Raw genomic sequence first — 21,685 nt, 5'->3', positions numbered from 1 at the left:
GCTTCTTGTACATTTGTATTTTTCCTTTGAGGAAGTTTCTGTTCATCTCTTCTCCTCAATTTTTGGATGGGATTGGATGCTTTTTCTTGAAAAGTTTGATCTCAGTCTTGTTTTTTTTTTTCTTTTTTGGGTCACACCCGGCAATGCACAGGGGTTACTCCTGGCTCTGCACTCAGGAATTACCCCTGGCGGTGCTCAGAGGACCATATGGGATGCTGGGAATCGACCCGGGTCAGCCGTGTGCAAGGCAAACGCCCTACTCGCTGTGCTATCTCTCCAGCCCCTATCCCAGTCTTATATATCTTCTCTATTAACCCCTTATTAGATGAATGTTTGGTAAGGGCAAACTCTCTCCTGTAAGGGCAACTATCCATTCTTAGGACTATTCAAAGTGTTTTTGTTGTATCTATTATCACTTGCTCTATAAAGTTACTGCTTTCATCTTTTGCTTTTCTTTAAACACTATGCTTTACAAAGTGATCTACAATAGAGTTTTAGGCATATAATCTTCTATTTCCCATAGGAAGATCTTCCCACAACCCCATGGCTCCATCCATTCACCACAAAGACTCTGGGTTCTTGCTCACCTTATAACCTGACTCCTTGACAGGTGCATTTTGAGTTTTAATTTGTTGTAGTTTTGTCCCATATTTTCAGTAGTGATGAGTCTAGTTGTTTAGATATATATAGATATCTTAACTATGTCACAGGAAGAGCACTGGCTTTTGACCTGTGCCCCTATATTATTTCCAGACCTCTTCTTCTAGCTCCTCCTCTATCTGTCTCCTTCATTAGTTTTTTCTCTGTTATTTAGAAGGAATGTTTTGTCCATTTTTGAAGCCTTATATTCCCTAGAAATCTTCATAACACAGATTACCCAATATTTGTCCTCATCCTACTGTTTAGTGCTTTTTCTTAAGACAAAAAAGTCAATACGAGCTGGAGAGATAGTATAGGGTCTAAGGCACTTTCAGGCAGTTGATCCCATGTCTATCCCCTGTACTTCACATGGTCTCCTGAGCACTGTCAAGAGCAATTCCTGACCATAGAGCCAGGATCAAGCCCTGGGCATAACTGTGTGTGACTCCACCATCCTCCATGCCTCCTCCAAGCCAATATTGAACTGAATATAAACTTAAAATGGTTTTGGATATTAGTCTGAATATTTTATTTTTATGAACTTCAAAAAATTGATGTTTACTGTCAGGGTTCATCAGCTCCGAAGGATAAAACAATCTAGATCAGTGGAGAGAGCTCACTCTTGAAAAATATCTTTCCTTGTGCCTTATATAACTAATTTATCTGTATGCCTTTTAATGTTTTCCCATTAACTTTAGTGTGAACTCAGGTGGAAGGCAAGTCAATCACATCCTCACCGTATCTTACAGATTACATAAGGACTGTGGTGGGGAGGCGGGAGGGGTGGATATCATGGAGGAAAGGGAGAACATTGGGGAATTAGAGGAGATACTAGCTGAGTATTGATGGAAACCCTGCTGCTTCCCATTAGCCCTGCCAAGAAGCAGGCAATAACACCACCTGTCTGCTTGGCAGCTACAGGTACCTACACATGCTTCATGTTTTACTTCATATTCACTTCTCCAGATTTGAAGGTTTAGATGGGACACCCAACTAGTTCAATCAACAGGTGCAATACAATGCTACGAAGCAAACGTCATTAATACAGTTGCTGGAGACTGGATAGTGGCAAGGAAGAAGCAGAAGCAACAGGAATGTTTCTAGTCACCCTACTCATTTTGTCAGAGCTTTGTGTCGAAGACTTCTGTTGGCCCCCGGGCTTCAGCAAAGCCAACAAGCCCTCCTGTCAGCTGGCATGATGCCACTGAAGCAGATGGCTAGCCGCACAGGCAGCAAAGGGGCCAGGTACGAATAGCACAAGTGAACGCTGAGGGTGAATCATCTAGACACAATCTTGGAGTCTATCTGTCTGTTTGAGTGCTCACTAAGCTCCTTCAGGAAGTTGGGGATGCGGAGCATTTCCGTGTGCTTCTTTGGTTGTTATTACTTCATTGAGCAGCAATGCCAACTCCATGTGTGTGTTTCTATTAAGTTTTCTACTCTGACTGCTGTATTTGGGTGTGAGGAGGATTGCAATAAAGTAATAAAAAAAAATGGTGTTTCCAGTTTGCTTGCCCTGTTCCATTCATTCTGCGAACCCCTGCCAAATTCATTTCCCCGGGCACAGCTTGGATTGTAGCCCTTTAGCTCCAAAACTTTGGATGATGATGACGATGGTGATGATGATGATTTAGATGATGATGATGGGGCTTATAGAGGCTGCTATTTGGTAAGTACTTACTAGGTGCATGTTTCTCTTCATGGGTAATCGGTGCTCGGAAAGGACACAGAGCCATTAAGTGTCAGAACTGAAGCCCAATGTCTAATTCTGGAGTAGTCCCTTAACAACTCTAATGCATGTTTACAAATATTAATAAATCCATCTGCTAAAAGTTCTATGGCATGTTTCTGGTTGTCATCAAACATATAATTTAATAAAATAACAATTTTTAATTCAAAGTCTAGTTAGGGTAAAGAATTTTGGGGGGTTGTTTTTCTGTTGTTTAATTTCTCAAGAGAATGTTTATTTTGAGAAGCTAGATTTAAGTTAATGAGAACTAAGATAAGCCATATGTCTTAAGAGAAGTACTAGATTGACCATCTGCATCATCAGATAATAGGTCAGCATAAGGAAACACTTCTCTATTTCAAGAAAGCATCATGCTGTTTTTAATCAGATGGAATTTCTATTTCCTATTGGCTTATCTCTGATTATATGTCTGTGATCAAATAAATTTCAAGATACAAAGATCATTCAGTTTGTTTCTTCCAGGGACTAACTAAGATTACCATTTATCTTTCCCCTTCCTGGAACCCTCTTTTAAATAAAGGTGCCAAAAATACTAATGTTGCTTAATTTAACCTGAATTTCTGGATATTTCTCATTTCCAGTAAAAAAAATGAAATTTATTCTTATACTTAATTGTGCTAGAATAATTGCACTCCTTCTCAGTTAGCAATTGCTGCATAACAAATAACCACAAAGATATCAGTGATATACAAAAGAAGCATTCATTCCCCTAGATCTGGGGGCCATGCAGGGGCCCGGCTGTTTGTGACTGCTTTCAGTGAATGTAGCCCACATTATCTGTTCCTCTTGCTGGAGCTGTGTTTAGTCTGGATGAGAATCACTTCTATTAACATTCCATTGTTGAAATAAAGGGTGTTTGGAGGATCCTCCCAGGATGGGAGATGTATGTTGAAAGTAGACTATGGACCGAACATGATTGCCACTCAATGCCTCTTTTGCAGACCACAACACCCAAAAGGAGAGAGAGAACAAAAGGGAATGCCCTGCCACAGAGGCAGGGTGGGATGGGGGAGGTAGGGGTTGGGAGGGATACTAGGATCCGTGGTGGTGGAAAATTGGCACTGGTGGAGGGATGGGTATTTGATCATTGTATAATTGAAAACCAAGCACAAAAATTTGTAAGTCTGCATCTGTACCTCATGGTGTTTCACTAATAAAAATTAATTTAAAAAAACCATTCCATTGTTGAAAGCAAGTTCCAAGATCAAACCCAAAGTGAGGAAATGTTTTTTGCTTTGTGTGTTTGTGTGTGTGTGTGTGTGTGTGTGTGTATAGGAGAGGAGTGGAGGCAGGAAGGGAGAGACAGAGACAGAGACAAACAGAGAGACGGAAAGAGACAGAGAGAGACAGGAAGGGATAAGTCACAGAGAGACATGATAAAGAGTAATGATGGAAGGAAGAATCATGACCATCAATCCAATTTCTGCCTGATCCTATTTGCTTATTATCATGCTACTTATTCTTGCACTGCAGAATTATGAACCACCATCTTATGTCCATAGCACGCGACAGAAATGAATGGAGACGTTACTGGTACCGGCTCTAGCAAATCAATGAGTAAAGGGATGTCAAGTGATCAAGTGATCTTATGTCCATATAGCTTTCCTTTTGTTACTATTACCACAACATGGCAAACAAAGTCTCCAATGGAGATGTTACTGGGCCCGCTCGAGCAAATCGATGATCAACAGGAGGGCAGGGCTATACCACAACATGGCAGGAGAAATGCGCAGGTTTTGCAACTCAAAGTCCACTGCTAGTATTTTTTGGGGGTGGTATATTCTTCTTTCAGAGCCATCAGACACTATCCTTTCAGGACTTTTTTGGGGGCAGAAGGTGGGACCACACTTGATGATGCTCAGGGGTTGTTCCTGACTCTGCACTCAGGACTCACTACTGGTAGTATTCAGGGGACCATATGGGATGCTGGAGACTGAACCTGGGTGGGTTGCGTGTAAGACAAATTGCACTCACCTCTGTTCTATTGCTCCAGCCCCAGATACTGTCGTTTTCTAAGAACTTATTATCAGTGATACTGTGCTCATGTCTCAGTACAAGGTAAGGATTTTCTGTGCAGCTTCCTAGATAAAGAGTGTTGTATGTTCTACTCAGCATATATAAAACATTTCCTTTTGGTATGAAGAACAACTTTCTGGTTGAAGTTGATCTAAAGTTGCCCCTTCTTTGGGTAGAAATGTGAATAACATCACCATTCCTGTGAAATGCAGTTAAATATTCCCTGACTTCATTTCCTCAAGGTTTTGTTTTGTGGTCAAATTTATGTGCACTATTATTTGTGCTCTAATTCTTTCTTACAGATCCCATATGCTATTGGTAGAGAGCAGAAGCATGCATGTTGTATCTATGTGTATGTGTGACTTAGCAGAATATATTTATTTTAAAATCAGGCAGATTAGGGCTGGAGCGAAAGTACAGAGGTTAGGGCATTTGCCTTGCATGCAGCCAACCCGGGTTTGATTCCCACCATCCCATATGGTCTCCTGAACACTGACAGAAGTAATTCCTGAATGCAAAACCAGGAGTAACCCCTGTGCACCACCGGGTGTGACCCAAAAAGCAAAAATATAAAAATAAAAATAAAAAATATCAGGCAGATTATCTATCACTTCCTATAATAGCATTGTTAGTATATTCTTCCCTAGGACATTAAGAAGTATTAAACATTAATTTTTGCTTATGTGACATTTTAGAATGAATACAAATATTTCCACTAGGTTTCTTCAAATGCATTTTTTAAACTTAGGTCTGAGAAACTGCAAGAAATATTATAATTAAAATGTTTGTGTACATCTTATTGTCATGTTAGCCAAGCAGAACAGACTCATTCTGATGTTTGGAAGCATAAGAGCACTTGATCTGGTACTGCTGCATTGCATCATCTCATTTTCTAAAGGTTTTAGGAGCAATTGTTATTTTGGGAACTCACGGATTTCATTCGAATGAGTCAGGAATACTTTCCAGCTTATTTTAGAGATCTTATTTGTATTTTACTCAAATGGAGAGAAAATGAACTTTTTGTCTTTTTTTTTAACTTAAAGATACTTTTAATTGTGATAATTTTTAAAATTTTTATTACCATGAGTTACAGAGTTACAAAATGATACATTATTAAGTTTTAGGCACACAGTGTTCCAACACCAATCCCTTCACAAGTGTCATTTCCCTTCACCAATGCCCCTAGTTTCCCTCCCAATCCCCAGCCTACCTTGAGAGCAAGCACTTTTCCCCTCCACTATTGTTTTAGTATTCCCTTTCCTAATTTATCCCGCCACCCCATCCTAGTGGCAAGCTTCCTATTGAAGAACAGTTATCTGCTCTTCATTTTTATTACCTTTTGGGCTTTGTTACTCCCTTACAAAGTTTCTCTATATCCTATACATGAAAGAACTCACTCTGTGTCTGTCCCTCTCTCTCAGCCAACTTCACACAATGACCAAGAGAAAGAATTCACTCCTCCCCAAAGAATTGCTCTGCATACCATTCTAGGCTATTAATTTATTTGGTCATTCCAAGGGAAAAAATAATGTACTATTTTGATTTTAGTTGCATCTCTGAAGTGGTGAGCATGCCGAAACAGTACATTTCTATTGGCTAGAGAAATCAAAGAGAAACCTTCACTGAAATCTTGCAATTAACTTTATTCTCCACACCCATATACTTTTGTTATCAGACAATCCTCCTTTTTTGAGCCCTTTAGTAAATCTAAAAGCATCACTCCACCTTAGAGAGCTATTTAGGTTAGTATATCTACATATTAGACTCAAAGTTTGCAATCCTAGTGCTGATGGGGGTTATCTGAGCTGTTATTTGTGGTTATTTTTATAACAGCGATGGATTTCAAGATTGGCTGCTGGTCACATCAAAAAAGCATGTATCACACATGTTTAGTAATGTACCCAACACAGGTGTTTCCTGATTACCTATGTGATTTGCATAATAGCCCAAATCATAACAATATATCAGTCCCACTATACTTTATCTTTTCATTCTCTCACTCTCTTTCTCTCTCCATGTATATATATATACATATATACATATATACATATACATATATAAGCATACATAGGCATTGTTTATGGTAGAGTTGCACTCTCACTGGGCTTAGTTCATTTTTAATTTTTATCAGGTAGTTCACAATATTTGATTAAATTTAATATTCAAGCACCAATCCCACCACCATTACACCTTCCCACCATCATATTTGGGAAGTTTCCATCCCAAGCCCCAATCCCTGTCCCAAAGCACAACTGAGATAATATATTTTGTATTGTCTATCATGAAAAACCGCTGAAAATGCAACAAAAAAGTATCCATAGAGAAAACAGTGTGAAGATTGTTCTATTTTGGCAAGGGCCATTAAGACATTCTTTAGGATATCACTAACATGTTGTTAAAGACTCTGGGTTCAACGGGACCAGGAGCGGAGATCCTCTGCCCATTTCCGCCTGTCTCCAGTGTCCCAAGGGTCACACCCATAAGCCACTACCTGCTGGTGCCAAATAATCTCGCCATCGGCCACCATCCAGATAACACGGCTTTTTCTCCCGGAAGGGAGCAACGTGATGCCCACCATACCATGCCACCGGGCCCGTGCCAGGCTGTTTCATTCAAGTGCCGCAGAGGGGGCGGTTGAAAGTCCTCCCCACTCCAAGGAACCCAGCTCCGGCAGCCGAAAACCTTCACAACCCAACCCCCTCCATGAACTTAGTTTAATGTAAAATCACTCTAGTCTTCCTGGTGGAAAGCATCATGTTAGATGCAGAATGGTGTGTAGGATGAACAAAATGCATGCACACAGGTAATTGTGGTACATTTAATGCATCTGCATTGTTGTTAATGCAAGGGTCATGACGAAGCCATTCCATAATTTTACACTTTTATTTTCAAGTCGCCTTTCAGATAGGGTTCTTGTGGATTCTCTGACTCTTGGAACCATCATGCATCAGAAAGGAGCAGAGATAAGGGACCTAAAAAAGACCAAATCTATAAGCCCATTAATTAAATCCATAACTTCTACTAAGGCAGGTAAAACAATGAATAGCACTACAAAAAATTACTTTATATTGTAAGGATATTTAAAAGCTAAAATCGAAGCTGTTGTCCCAGGGCACACTTGGCGACACTTCTAAAAGCTAGAGAAGTTTGAAGACCCTCATTAAGACGGTGTCGCCTGCAAGCTCAGATAAAATAGAAAAGAAAAATGTATCTAAAGTTCCAAAGAAAGGTAGCACATATTCTTCTGCCCACTCTGTTTCTTTAAATAATTCTCTAAGTTACAATAAGAGCAAAATGGAGCTTGAAATAGACAAAATGGGACTAAGGCTTTTTTTTGATGAAATATCTTTATGGAATTGCTATTCCCTGCCTTCTGCACACAGATTATTCAGTTTTTCCATCTACTTAGCAAGGAAAATTTTTAAGTTTCCAGTTAATGTACTTATTCTTAATAAGTACCCGACTATGTTTCTAGATACCTCATAAACAGAGTATTTAGGGGATATATTTATTTGGTTGTATCTTATCCAGCGAGATTAGGTACCATTAGTACTTGCATGGTTTAATGGAAATGATAGCTGAAATGTGAATGAATGCCTCCTCTGTGGGTAAAGCAGCCTAGAAGCCAGCAGCTATAGCAGTTAAGTGTGCGCCAATTCTCATAAAAAGAGCAGCCACAGGCAATGAAGCCTGGGCTGAATGCACAGGGCCAGAAAAGTCTCCAGGACTCCTTGCCTGCAATCTGTATGCCTCCCTAACCCTTCACTACTGCTGCCCTTCATCCCATTAGCAGAGGCATGCAGCCCCACACTCCTAAAGACTGAAGGAGAGGCTTCTGCTATTGCTTCTCCTTTCCTCTCTTGCAAAAATAGTCACTCTTTTATTCTTTTAATGGCAGTTATCAAAAATTGTACACCACTCTATGAATTCTCCAAATTGCCATATTTCAGATTTTAGAGAAGAGTGATTCTCGGAATGAGTTGTACTTTAAGCATGAAGGGTGACCGCCAAATGCCTCATGTAACCAGTTAAGCATGTTAACTCCCCTTTTTAAAGTCCCCTAAAACTGCAATCCATTAAAAACCCAAACCTAACCCATCCAACACATGAAAACCCAAATTCTCTATATCTAATTGACGGGTGCCCAAACTTCCTGAATCATCCAACTTGACTGTTCTCATGAGGGAGTTCTGAAAGGCAGAAGAAGTCTGAAACATGAATAAATGCCTCTTCTGTGGGTAAAGAGGCTTTTCATATTTATATTCATACATTTTTTTCAGAGAAAAATATTTTTTACAGTATTCACCTGGCTAAGTTTTATCTTTGATGATGCAAGCTGACTTTAACCAATATGCTATTGGTCATTTATTTTAATGAGCTGATATCAGGTCCTTGCTGAACAATGAAGAATATATCGGAAGATTTAAGAAATGGAATGGTGGAAGTTCAGCAAGGAGCATGTTGAAAGAAGCCTATAGTTGCTGAGGAAACACTGGAAAACTGAAAATTACCCTCGAGACTTAAAAGATCAAGAATCATCGTCATCAATCTTAGTGTTGGGTACATGGATTTGCGTCTGACTACTGAAGAGTCCAGTGTTTGGTTGGTGAATGTTGGTTCTATACTTATGTCCACTTGGCAGACCTCACTGTCACTGTCACTGTCGTCCTGTTGTTCATCGATTTGCTGGAGCAGGCACCAGTAATGTCTCCATTGTGAGACTTGTTGTTACTGTTTTTGGCATATTGAATACACCACGGGGAGTTTGCCAGGCTCCGCTGTGCAGGCAGGATACTTTCGGTCTCTTGTTGGGCTCTCCTAGAAGGACCAAGGAATCAAACCTGGGTTGGACACGTGCAAAGCAAACGCCCTACCTGCTCCAGCCCCACGGCAGACCTCAGAAGTCAAAATAGGGAAGGGACAGATTAGATTCCCCAGAACCTCCAGAGCTACTTAGATCTGTCCTCACAGTGATTTCTAACTTCCCTCCACTCCAGAATGGTGAGAAAATAAGCTTCTGTTGTTTCAGCCACCCAGTTTGTGCTAATTTGTTACAGCTGCCACAGGCAACCAATACAAAGGCTATTCAGGAGCACATGGGGATAGAAAAATTTGACAAACAGAAATTTAAGTGTTCTCAAGGGACAGACAGGTAAAGCAGTGGCTGGAAATGAAAGCAGAAGTGGTTAAGACTGTTGACTCTGAGATGCTGATTTGACCCAATCACCCAAATCAGCACAGATTTCATTTTTATGCTTCCAATATTTACTGGCATTTTTTTTTTAAGTTTTCATCCTCTCTGAACTTAGAATACTCAGACTTTATGGTTAGTCACTTTAACTAACTTCTCACATCCTGTGAAAATCTAGTCATTCTCGTGTCCTTACAGCAGATGTTTCTTGTTAGCTTCTAAACCTGGTTCAGTTCTATTTCTCCGCTCTGGGGAGGAATCCTGGTAGCTATGATGATTTTTCCATGACATGTTCAAGTTATCTGACAACATTTAGGTCCTCCCTGAGGATCAACTTTGTTTTTATTCGTCTGTGGTTCCTTTTTTTCCCCTGACTGCCCCACTATGGTCACTGTGCCCAAATTTTACTTTTGAGACTATAAACTAATTCTTTCCTTTAGCTCAATGAGAGCACAGGGATCGTCAACATATACTTTCCCATCTCTTCTCCCTTCTTTTATGCCCACATTTTTCATGACTTTTCTGTATTCTGGTTCATTTATATCATTGAGGAAGTAGTACTCTGTCTTCATTTTAAGACTTTTTCCCCACTTTTTATTTTATTTATTTATTTATTTATTTGTTTCAAATTGTCTCTTATTTTTATTGAATCACCACGAGATACAGTTACAAAGCTTTTATGTTTGAGTTTCAGTCATATAATGATCAAACACCCATCCCTCCACCAGTGTACATTTTCCACCACCAATGTTCCCAGTATCACCTCTCATGACACCCCTCCCATATTACCCCTCTCCCTGCCTCTATGGCAGAAAATTCCCTCATACTCTCTCTCTACTTTTGGGCATTATGGTTTGCAATACAGATACTGAGAGGCCATCACGTTTAGTCCTTTATCTACTTTCAGTACACATCTCCCATCCTCAGTGATCCATCCACCCATCATTGACGTAGTGATCTCTTCTCTACCCCAATTGCCTTCTTCCCCAGCTCATGAGGCAGTCTTCCAACCATCTTTTATCCAATTTTTAAAATAAAAATTTAACTATTTTTCCAACTTTTTTTCTGTTCTTCCTTCACTCTGATTTCCATGCACTCTACCCACAGCCCTCCTTCATTTGCACTCTTTTCCTGGTTAACATTATCTCACTGCCACTGTCCTCCAATTGTTGATCAATTTGCTCGAGTGGGCCCAGTAACGTCTCCATTGGAGATTTTGTTGTTACTGTGTTTGGCATATCGAATACATCACGGGTAGCTTGCCAGGCTCTGCCGTGCGGGCGAGATACTCTCGGTAGCTTGCCGAGCTCTCTGAGAGGGGCGGTGGAATCGAACTCGGCTCAGCCATGTTGGCTGCGTGCAAGGCAAACTCCCTACCTCTGTGCTATCGCTCCAGCCCTAACATTATCTAGCTTCTTATAAATCTTTTTTAAAATTTTTAAGTTTGTCTGTTTGGGAGTCACACCTGGTGGTAAGCAAGGGCTATTTCTAGCTTACAATTGTTTCCTAAAAGTGCTCAGAGAACCTTAAGTGAAACTTGGGATTCAAAATGGTGTCAGCCTAATAGAAGATCCTAAGTGCTTTCCCTCCCATGCTATCCCTCTGGCCCTTTATTCGAATTCTTCATCTTCTGAGCTCTCTGACTGTTGGAAACTTCCAAATAGAGAATTTTCAAAGATACAAACACCAACCTTTAAAATCCACTTATTCTTTCCCTTCCAACCCCCCATGTCCTCCGGTCCCTGGATTTTCCTATTTTTATTAGTATTGGGGACATCCATTCCTGTCCTGTAGATTTAAAACAGTGGGATCAGCTTTAAATTAGCATTTTTCATGATCAACTGCATCCATGTATGATTATTACAGATCATAGTATCTGCCAGATTTTAGTTTTCTAAAGAATGTTTTTAGTTCCCGAGATAGCTTCGATACAGAGTATGAAGCTACTGGATTTGGAAACAAAAGGCCCATCTTCCTGTATTGTAAGACCTACAAATGATGTTGTAAACATCCAAATGGCTGTTGGCAGAAAAATGGTTCTCACCACTGCTCTAAATTAATAGTGGGACAGATTCCCTTTCAGATTGCCCCCAGGAAAACCTAGGCATTAAAAGGACACATGGATCTCCTTGACATTGCACTAGCAAATTTTTTATTTGATAATGACATTGGGCTAGAGGCAAAGATTTTAACAACTTTCCTTGCTATATCTTCATTACCTGTATTATTTACGCCTCGAGTTATCTGTTGTCCATAAAGTACAAAGAGTGAAGCAGCTGGCCTATAACTTTAGTGACTGAGACTCATCAAAATCCAAAACATATCTATGTTAAAATTACTTTATCATTATTATTATTTCTCAGCTTGTTATCAATACCATGCTTGTGAATGTTTGATACCTTGAAGCAGGTATATATATATACAACATATTGCATATATTGTATGCAATTCGTTAGGTTTATTCTTTCTTTTGCTGCTCCTTGGTCCACGTGCTTACTAACTACTTAGTGATTGGGATGGTCACGATTTTCTTTTAGCTGACGCTAGTTAATTTCTTTTTTTCTTTTAAGTAAAACAGATTTTATTGGGAGGTTTTTGGAAAGGGAGGAGGGAGCTAAAGTGAGAGAGAGAGAGAAAGAGAGAGAGAGAGAGAGAGAGTAACACGCTCAAGAGAGAACGTGGGGTTCTTCAAGAGCAGAGAGAACCACCCCCAGCCCCCAAAACACACACACACACACCAGGTATAAAAGCATGAAAGTATACATCTCAAGAGGGGAGATGTGGGAGCCCCATGTGCTTGACCATGTGGGTGCAAGCAACACATGGGCCTGGGAAGCATATACACCAAAGTTATTTTCACCTATAGAAATCTAGAAATCATGATTTCTTATGTAACTTAGTGAATATTAATGACATATATGTCATTTTAGGTTCCTTGGTTTACACAATGGGCTGGAGCGATTGTGTACTCGTACAGTGGGTAGGGCTTAGGGCGTTTGCCTTGCAAGTGGCCAACATGGCCAACCCGAGTTTGATTCCTCCGCCCCTCTCAGAGAGCCAGACAAGCTACCGAGAGTATCTCGTCCGCATGGCAAAGCCTGGTAAGCTACCCGTGACGTGACTGGGGCTGCTCGAGCAAATCGATGAACAATGGGAGGACAGTGACAGGTTTACACAACTACTAACTGCAGGTTTTCTTACATGAGACACTCCAGCCACCTCCACCAGAGTGTCCACTTTCCTCCATCATTCCCCAATGTCCCCTCCTCGCCCTCCCTGATAAACTGACTACCAAAGACTAGTTCTCAGCTTCTGTTGCCTTTGGACATTTATTATTTCCTTTGTACGGTTCTTTATCTCACACCTATGAGAGAGATCATTCTGTGAATGATAGTTTATATATTTTTTTAACTAAAATAGGTGATGTGAAGGTACATTTGATAAAATAGAAGCACTATTTACCACAAGATGTTACTTTTTCTATATTACTTAAATATAACGCTGCCATATTGGTGGCTCTTTCAGGGTCAGGGGAATGAGACCCATTGTATTTACTGGTCTTGGCATATCAAATATGCCACAGATAGCTTTCCAGGCTCTCCGAGACGGACAGAGGCTTCTAGGGCGGCCTCTAATCGCCCTTGTTCCCATGGTTCAAACCATATTTGAACCCTCTCAAATAGGGTGCAGCAATCCTGGAAGATGAGTATTAAGTGTCATATGATGTGTCCGGAAAGCATACTGGAGCATGGCAGTAGCTGGGTAGTGGAGGTAGTGGAGGTGGTGGAGGTCTTCAGTGAGGAATTTATCTGGTACCGGTAGGATGGGTCTTCTGTGCATAATGCCTGGGTCGCCATTGGTTGATGGAAGCAGACAGGACAGGGTAGGGTGGGGCTCCTGGTTTTAATCCCTTTGTTACCTGTGGTTGGTGGGAGCAGGCAAAGGATCTATGTCCCCAGGTCCGTTGAGCCTGGAGTTCAAGGTCTCAGAATTCCGCTTGCTCTGTGAGGTTTTACTCCTACATGAGTCTCTGCCCGAGAATCATGGAAGTCATTGAAGCCCTAGCCAATCAGGGCTCGAAAACATCACGCAATGACTGGAATGGGAAGGAATGGGAGTGAAGATAGATGATTGGCAACTACGCCACCTCTGCTTTGCTGATGACATCGTTCTAATAACACCAAACATTAGCCAAGCAGCACAAATGCTGTCTGACTTCGACCGTGAGTGTGGAAAGATTGGACTACAGCTGAATCTCATGAAGGCAATGTTTATGAGAAACAGTCTCATTCCTGATGCTCCATTCACTCTCAATGGAACGACCATCTCTGAATGCAACAGTTATGTGTACCTAGGTCGAGAAGTCAACATGACGAATGACCTGGCACATGAGAGTCGAAGAAATAGCTATGAGGACAAAGAACCTCAGGCTCCGGGCACATCTCTTCGATTTCTCTGTTCTTCCTGCATTAACATACGCCTCAGAGACCTGGGCCCTATGAAAACAGGATGAGAACACTATTTGGGTCTCCCAAAGAGGAATTGAAAGAGATCTGCTTGGAGTATCATGCTTTACTCAAATGAGAGAAAGAATCAGGAGTTCCGACCTCCGTAGAAGGTCAAGAATTAGGGATGCTGTCTTGTTTACCAAGGCATCAAAAATCAGATGGGCTGGACACGTAATGAGATTTGGAGACGACCGCTGGACTAGAGCCATTACCAACTGGATTCCACGGGACGTCAAAAGACTGCATGGCCGCCCACCTACGAGTTGATCAGACTTCTTCACCAAGACCCTGAACTATTGGTTTGAGGCTGTTCATGTTCCTAGAACGAGCAGATGCCATTGGGCTACACTAGCATGCAACAGGGACAAATGGAGACGTTACTGGAGCCCGGAAGAGCAAACCGATGAGTAACGGGATGTCAAGTGATCAAGTGACTTAAATATAAGATCACAAAAGAAAATCTTGCTTTCAAATTGCATGTTGAGAGTCATTTTTGCTTAACGCAATGCTGCTATAACCTTGGTTAAGCAGTGTTAAGACACAGACACGTCTGATTCTGCATCTTCCTCAATCTACACTCAATTAGGTACCGAGCACAAACTTTGGTACTTATGTCCTTATGGAGTGTTTAATTGTACGATTCCATAAAAAAATCACTTAATATAAAGAAAACAAATACTCTTTTTTTATTGCCCCACTAAATACTTTTGCCAGCAAGTGCTTTTGGGGTGCTTTTTATTTATGGATTTTTTACAATGCTGGAGTGCTTTTGTCTTTTTTAGTGCTTTATATTTATAGTTGTGGGATGATCATTTTCTGGTTGGGTTCACATTGAGCTCTTTCAGAACTAGTTGGAGTAGTAATAGTTTCATACTGTTTATACTTTTCTTCCCCTGAGTCCTGTATTAAATCTTTTCCATTCTATCAGTGACACTGAAGTATATTACACTATACATTTTTAGGCTATTAACTTCGGGCACTGCTAATGATTTCTTTGATATACATTATACATGTATAGCGCATAAAACATGTAAATGTTTTTTATTGAAACAAGAAAACTCAAACACAATAAACCCTATCAGCAAAAGGGAAGAAAATATCAGTTTTTTTTTCCCTCCAAGTGAGATTGCAAAAGGGAAATAGGTATGCAAAAATCTCAAGGATGGAAAACAAAGTAAATTATATAAAACTCCCTAAAGGGAGTGATTTTCATTTTCTTAAAAAACAGCCTGCTTGGTATTCTATTCTTCCACTTACATTTTCTTTAAAGCAATACATTCGAAAAATCAAAATGATAGTATCAAGAGGCTTTCTTGATGAGAAGAAAATGTCTGAGTCCTTGTGGGAAGGAATGGTGGAAGGAATCTCAAGCTTCCTGTGCTGAGTTCCTGTGAAGAAGGTCTGAGGAGGGGCGCAATTCAATTTCTAGCAGCTTGAAATCAAAACCAATAAGGACCTCACCTTCCATGATCCTTGCAAAGCAGTGTGGAAACAAAGTAATGGGGGCTGGAGGGGAGAAGTTTAACAGAAAAGATTTCAAGAAGCAGGATGATTCAGAAATGGCTCTCTAAACACCAGAATTAAGACTGATGAGAACAGTAGTGAACAGGAGGTAGTGTAGGGTGCCTGATCTTAGAATATCTTATTTTTTATTTATTTTTTGAGAGAGGGAGAGAGTGGGCTGGAGCAATATCACAGCAGGTAGGGTGTTTGCCTTGCACGCGTCCAACCTGGGTTCGATTCTTCCATCCCTCTAGGAGAGCCTGGCAAGCTACTGAGAGTATCCCACCCGCACGGCAGAGCCTGGCAAGCTCCCCATGGTATATTGGATATACCAAAAATAGTAACAACAAGTCTCACAATGGAGACGTTACTGGTGCCTGCTTGAGCAAATCAATGAACAACAGGAGGACAGTGTCAGTAAGAGAGAGAGAGAGAGAGAGAGTGAGCGAGTGAAAAGACAGAGAGAGACCGAGAAAGACAGAGACAAAGACAGAGAGAGACAGAGACACATACACACACAGAGAGAAGTGCCTGCCATAGAGACAGGTTGCAAGTGAGGGGGGAGTGGTCTTGGGAGAGAAACATGGGACATTCGTGGTGGGAAACATACACTGGAGGAGGGATGGGTGTTGGAACCCTCTATGACTGAAACCCAATCATGATCAGCTTTGTAACTTTGAATCTCACAGCGATTCAATTAAAAAGAAAAAGAACATCTATTTTTTAGAAGACACTATTGAACTTGACGACCTTTATAGTTTGATCCCATTGCACTCATGCTTTTGGAAGAGAAAGGGTGTAAAAAACCCCTTTTCATGGATTGTTGAAGACCTCACCTAGTCATCGTCAGGTCAAGAAGCCAGGGTTGAAGAATGGGGTGAGACTAGAAGGGATAGGAGAGGAGGTAAGAATAAGAGAACTGAATGGAGAGACACTAAAATGGATAAGATTTTTCCAGTGATGGGGCAGCACAGAAAAGAAACGCTTTAGTTTGTTTGTCTGGGAAACATCCAACAGGGCTCAGGAACTAGTCTTAAGGACTCTGACATACCTGGGTGGCCTCTCCTTTGAAAGTAACTTATAATGTATTATCAAACAGTAGGAAGCTCTCAAGTGAAGAAGCCGGCGATTGGATCTTCTCTTAAATGACGGTTGGATCTTCTCTTAAATGCACCATTTTCAAGGTTAGTGCTATGGATGGTGGGGTGCGGGAGTGTGTGTGTGTGGGGGGGGGATGTCTACTTTGGCCTTTTGCCAGACAGTGGAGTTTATCAGTGGATCTGTTGTCTCCAGGTAACTGAGGAAGACAACAATCAGCTCTGTTTCCCTCTCTCAGCTGTAATAAGGGAGCACAAAACTACATTGTGAGCCCTCAAGCCCGGACGCAGGTTAGAACAGAGGTTAGCACTGCCTGGCTGACCTAACTCACAGGTGTACATTTGCCAGGTAACACTGGTGCCTCAGGGCCCTTTAAAAAGTTCTATAACTGGACTTCTCAGTAACGTGTGGGCATGGCCCGGTGCAAATAGAGTCACTTGCAGGGCAGCTGGCATTGCCCCTTTGCCTCACTTCTGAGGCAAGTGGAAGCAAGCAGGGTTTGGCTCAGAATGGTCTCTTCCTCTACACTCTGCATTATGACAAAGTTCTGATTAACGGTGATCGTAAAAAGCATGCATTTTTTTCTCTCGTGTTTGTGTGTGTGTGTGTGTGTGTGTGTGTATGTGTGTATGTATGTATGTAGGAGTTTAAATAAAATGCAAACCCTGCCCTTTATAAAATGATGTTTAAAATTTTTCCTCTCACACATGGGCAAATGTATAGAGCAAATTTTCACACTTGTAAAAAGCAAAATACTTTTTTTTGGGCCAGGAATTTTTTTCCACTGACTGGTTGAAAATACCTGAGTTCCACTTTCAAATTTGCCACTCTATTTCCCATGCTAGCTGGGAATTACTGTCACTTGGAATTCACACCACATTCATTCAAATCCATAGGTGTTATGGGAAATTCTTTATTCCTCTTGATTTCTTTAGGAATTGTAGAAGATTTAGTTTTCTTTACCTTCTCTGACCTCATTTTCATTCTTACAGATTTCATTCTGATCACGAGTTCCACTGTTCCTTGCATATGGTCTGAGTATGGTTGCTTTTCCTTTCCTAAACCATTTATCTGACACATTCATAAATCTGAAACTCCTTGTTCTCAAATAATGCCAGATGTATAAGGGCCTGCTTTGTCCTTAGCTAATGTTGATTTGTCTTGTACTAGGAAACAGTAGTTACTGGCCAATTTGTATACTCGGAACAAAGTTTGAACTGAGTGGAGAAAAGCAATGTGACCACGACAGGCCTAATATTTCATCACCAGCACTGTAGCACTGTTGTCCCGTTGTTCATCAATTTGCTCGAGGAGTCATCAGTAATGTCTCCATTGTGAGACTTGTTGTTACTGTTTTTGGTATATCTAATACGACACGGGGAGCTTGCCAGCCTCTGCCATGTGGACGGGATACTCTCAGTGGCTTGCCAGGCTCTCCGAGAAGGACAGAGGAATCTAACCCGGGTTGACTGTATGCAAGGCAAACGCCCTATCTGCTGTGCTATTGCTCCAGCCTCAGCACCAGCATCTTTCAGAATCTACACCAATAGTTATGTCCAGAAAAGGGTGAATGTTGACAGTCAAATAGGCTGTTCTTTCTAGAGCCCAGTTTTACTTTCTTACCTTGGGATATCCATCTGTTCCTGAGTCTGTTTAGGGAGAGGAAAACCTGAGTTATCTAATAAGCTCTAGGAAAACTGAGACCTGAAGGTTGAAACGGAGGCAGCCAAGCAGTTTTGTTACCACCTGGAATCAGGCAGGCAAAAAGAGAAATCACACAGGCCAAGCCTCCTAGCCCAAGGGCTGTCATTCTATTTTATATGTTTGAGTCATTGTGAGAAGAGTGATTTATAGGTGCTCCTTCATCACTTACTCAACCAGTATTTATGGAACACCTACCCTTTTCTGAGCAGTCGTGTACTCAGAAACTAGGCTCCAACAGGTCCATCCTTTCCACGGTTCTTGAACACTCATTTTTTGGGGTAGGTGGATGCCCCACCTGGTGATGCCTAGGGGTTACTCCTGGCAGTTCCCAGGAGCCTGGCTGGGATGCCAGAGATTGAATCCCGTGCAAGGCAAATGCCCTACTCACTGTATTGTTGGGCCCCAGAATATTGCTTTTAGTTTTTTGAATTGAATCATCGTGAGACACACAGTTACATGATTGGGTTTTAGTCATATAATGTTCCAACTCTCTTCCTTTCACCAGTGTATGTTTCCCACTTGCAATGTCCCCAGTTTTCCTCCATCCGCTTACAACACCTCCAGCCTGTATCTACAGCAGACTGTCTCTCTCTCTCTCTGTCTCTCTGTCTCTTTTTCTCTGTCTCTCTCCCTCCCTCTCACTCTTCTCTCTCTCTCTTTGCTCTCTCTCTCTCTTTCTCTCTCCCTCTCTCTGCCTCTCCATTTGGGCACTATGTTTTGCAATACAGGTACTGAAAGTTTATCTTGTATATCACTTTACCACTTTTCAGCACTCACTACTTGTCCAGGGTGATTATTTACAACTATCGTCACAATGGTCCCTTCTCTGTCCTAACACTGCTCTTATTTTTTTAACTGTCTTTACATCACATCCTAAGTATCAATCCATGTATTGATCAAATGCTTACAAGTGTAAAGGCTCTTAAAGGGCTACATTGTCAAAATGTTCAATATCAAAGTGTTGGAAACTTGGAAGGAGGTGATTGTGAGTCTATGCTTCCCTGGACTACCTTACAGTGCAGTCCAGGTTGAGGTCATGTTAAATAAAAAGCCAGAAACACACTATTGCAAAGGTAGCTCATGAGATGAGGAGAAAAGATGAGTGGAGGCATTTTGAAGAAGCCAGTTTAAACTGCTGCCCAGGATTCTGAGATTGAAGGCTCTTGGTGTCAACTGTGAATTAGGAAAATGACTTTTTCTGTTTGTTTTAGGGTCACCTTGTCAGTGCTTGAAGCAATGCCAGAGATGGAACTGGGGTTATCTGTGTGCAAAGAAAGCAACTTAATAGTGGTAGTATCTCTTCGACCCCAGCAAATGCAGCTTTTAAAGAAAATCATAAATATTTCTATGGTGAGGTTTATCACTCATCAGTAACAATTTGCCTGTTAGGTCATCACCAGCCTCAGAGTCAAAAATAAAGGTAGAGAAACCTCATCCATTAAGGTGGTGGCGTATTTAGCAAAGCCCATTGGGACTAGTTATTACATTTTATTTTCATCATCCTGTTATTCGTCGATTGCCTCGAGCAGGCCCCAGTAACGTCTCTTTCATCCTAACCCTGAGATTATATTCAAGGCTCTTTAGGAGAATGAGACCCATCATTGTTACTGGTATTTGGCATATTTGGTACGCCACGGGGAGTTTGCCAGACTCTGCCCTGTGGGCAGGCTACATTCGATAGCCTGCAAGTTTGTCCAAAGTAGGAATGAGATAATAAGATGTCATAAAAAGATGTCCTGATAAGATGTTCCGGGAGCTGGATTTTATAGTCTCTGAGTCTTGGCCGTTGATGGGATTACATAGCACAGTTCTATTTTAGGTAAAGGTAAAAGGTAAAGGCCCTCCCGTTGATCGTCGATTTGCTCAAGCGGGCCCAGTAACGTCTCCATTGGAGACTTTGTTGTTACTGTGTCTGGCATATCGAATACTCTCGGTAGCTTGCCGGGCTCTCCGAGAGGGGCGGAGGAATCGAATTCGGGTCGGCCATGTTGGCTGCGTGTAAGGCGAATGCCCTACCCAATGTGCTAGACGGAAGAATAAGGCAAAGACCAGAAGTTCAGACAATGAGAATACCTGGGTTTAGGGAAAAAATCTCATCTTTCTGAATGTGTGTGTTATTTCTTTGGGAGAGGAAACCACACAGCAGCACCAGATTTGGTGCTTCTCAAAGAGTTTGGTCTTGCTAATCCCAGAATTGTATTGCCCAATGTTTCAACATCAGAAACTCCTTGTAATGCTTTCTCACCTATCCTTGAGAAAGTATAAGCCAATAAGTACATATTGACCAGCTAGAGATGATCTATTATTGAGATGCTAAGTATATGTAGTGTGTTATTTATTTATTTACTGATGTTTTGGGCTACACCTTGCAATATGCAGAGCTTACTCCTGGCTCTGTGCTCAGGGATTATTCCTGGTGAGGCTTGCAAAGCACGCTCCCTTCCTATCGTACTGTGTCTCTGCCCCTAAATATCTTAAGCTGCTTAAGATCTCTTACACCTTCATGCACCTAGAAATTCTGACGTTATTTTCTTAAACTAGAAGAGCTTCAGCCTAGCTAGTTTGCCTGGAACATCCTAGGGCATATTCCTCTTACTTTTATAGGCATTCTTATTTGAAGGATAAACTATAAGATCTCCTTTTCTTTGGTATGAATCTTATTGACCCTCCAGTTAAGAAGAATAAGTCACTTCATCTCCCCCTGGTTTGATTTGATTATTGATATAATAGTTATTTGAATGATATGCTCTACTTCAGTCTTTTTGGCACTCGTGCTAAGTGCTAGTCACAGCTCTCACGATCACGATAACGATCACCCTGTTGTTCGTCGATTGCCTCGAACAGGCCCCAGTAACATCTCCTTAGTCCTAGCCCAGAGATTTTAAAAAGTGCCAAATTCAAGGCTCTTTCAGGGTTAGGAGAATGAGACCCATAATTTTACTGGTATTTGGCATATTGGGTACACCACGAGGAGTTTGCCAGACTCTGCCGTGTGGGCAGGTTACATTCGGTAGCCTGCCAGGTTGTCCAAAGTAAGAATGAGATAATAAGATGTCGCGTGGCCACACATGAGACCGCGTGCTTTCGGGAGCTGGGTTTTATAGTCTCTGAGTCTTGGCCGTTGATAGCATTACACGGCGCCAGGGGGCCAGTTGGTGGGTGTGACCCCTTCCTACTGGAAGATGGAGGATCTGGGTGGAGGATACTCAGCCCAGATCCGAGCAGGCTTGGAGATCTCAGCCCCAGAACCCGCATGCCTTTGTTCCTCTGCCGGTA

The sequence above is a fragment of the Sorex fumeus genome, unplaced genomic scaffold, assembly GCF_029834395.1.
Source record: "Sorex fumeus unplaced genomic scaffold, SorFum_2.1 ptg000094l, whole genome shotgun sequence".
Taxonomy (NCBI): domain Eukaryota; kingdom Metazoa; phylum Chordata; class Mammalia; order Eulipotyphla; family Soricidae; genus Sorex; species Sorex fumeus.
The sequence above is the reverse complement of the archived record's forward strand: the minus strand, read 5'-3'. Positions refer to the sequence as shown.